Source organism: Penaeus vannamei, chromosome 16 (genome assembly GCF_042767895.1).
Source record: "Penaeus vannamei isolate JL-2024 chromosome 16, ASM4276789v1, whole genome shotgun sequence".
NCBI classification, from domain to species: Eukaryota; Metazoa; Arthropoda; class Malacostraca; order Decapoda; family Penaeidae; genus Penaeus; species Penaeus vannamei.
This window is the reverse complement of record NC_091564.1, coordinates 8,847,908-8,849,686: the sequence shown is the minus strand read 5'-3', so window position 1 is coordinate 8,849,686 and position 1,779 is coordinate 8,847,908.

Genomic DNA, 1,779 nt, shown 5'->3' with positions numbered 1-1,779 from the left:
TATCGCCCTGTCTTTCTGTCTCTCGCTATCTTTCTTCCCCACTTTCCTCTATGTCTGTCGCTGTCTCTCTTTCTGTGTCCAACAAACACACACACTCCTCTCTCACCCTTGAAACTTGGGGCGGAACAGGTTCTCGAAAGGAATACACTGACGGCAACAAATTAAGGGACTATAATTTCTCGGAATCAGTCTGAGAATCAGTCTGACTGTTCCTTGTGTATACATGTGTGTGTGTGTGTGTGTGTGTACAACAGATCAGCTGGTCTGACGCTCCATTTCTGTTCCTTCCCATTTTAGGAATTCCTCCTTTTCTCTCTTCTCCATCCTGATATATCATGCGAGGCCCAGCAGGAAAATGAAGACACTGTTAATCACAATCACTGAATTGCGTCTTGGCTTGAAAGCCTTGAAAATGCTTCAACGTGGGTTTAAAGATATGAAATTTTACGTATGACCCGCGAGCCAAAGATCAGAGTGACTAAGGGCGAACAGATCATCGCCCTCGCCAACGCAATCGAAGGTCAAACAGAAGGGCATCCTAGAACTAGAAGGACCAATCAACGCGAACCCATCGCGCCCGGGAAAGGCTTTCGACTGGCCTTCCCCAAAGAAACGTCAACACCAGATAAAGTGGACGAAGGAAGTCAGCCAGTTGCCGTCCCTCCAAGAGCCCGTTAGACATGGTGCAGGGAAATGGCGATCCTCGCGCTACGTCTGCGTCCGACGGGACCAACAACACTACGTGGACCAGATGATGAACGGCGCTGTCGCAGGGATTTCCCTCGAGAGTAAAGACGACTCTCAGCCCGGAACTAGAGGAGACGGGGAACACCTGGTTACCAGGTTTCCGAGGAAGGCCCCTGTGGATGACACAATGCACCTTCCGGGCGTTTTTAAAGCTCAGAGAATCTACAAGGAAGGACAACCATTGAACAGGATCATTATTGTATGGAGCGGAGGACGGCCGTTTGTGGCCTGCTACACGTGCCAGGGTTACGGTCACGCAGCTGAATATTGCAGGAAAGAATCAGCTTGTGCTGTCTGTGCAGAAGCTCACAAGACAAAGGATTATCATGCAAGAAACAACGAGTAGGACAACGACAACGAAGACGCCGTCACCATTGTGAAGAGCACGGTGCGTCAGGTGCGCGCCGCGACCGTCCCATTAGCGCGGAGTGGCGATGCCCAGCGCAGCTACAGCCCACCTGGTGCCGTGTGACGTCACCAACCCACAGTAATTCTCGCACTCATTACTACAACATCTGGGTCGGTCCAAAGAAAGCCTAAAAGAACAATAACGCGCAACTCAAAAAAAAAAAAAAAAAAAAAAAAAAAACGAAGTGGGTCAGTGACCCCACACTAACAAGGGAACAAAAGCGAGTTCAGGAGCTTCTTGATATCTACAGGCAGAACAGTACCCGTGACAATCTCATACAATGCCTTAGGGCGAACAGAAATCTGCGGGAATTAAAAGCTCAAGTTAGAAAATGATCACGTTGAACAGTTCATACAAAGCATTAACAATACCACTTCAATGCCTGAGGTCCGGAAGAAAATTAATCGACTTTCAGGCAAACCGACTAATACTCCATAGTTTCCTAGTCCTCTTGCACAGGCAGATATGCCCCTTAGTCAATGGGCTGGAGCGTCCAAATTGAGCTCACTTCCCACAAATATTCAGAATCACTTTTAGTCTAGAATTGCATGGAAATTTGCTCTAGAGATTGGATGTTCTGATTCCGACTTTTCAGACTTTGCTTATAGCTGGCGTAGGTCACC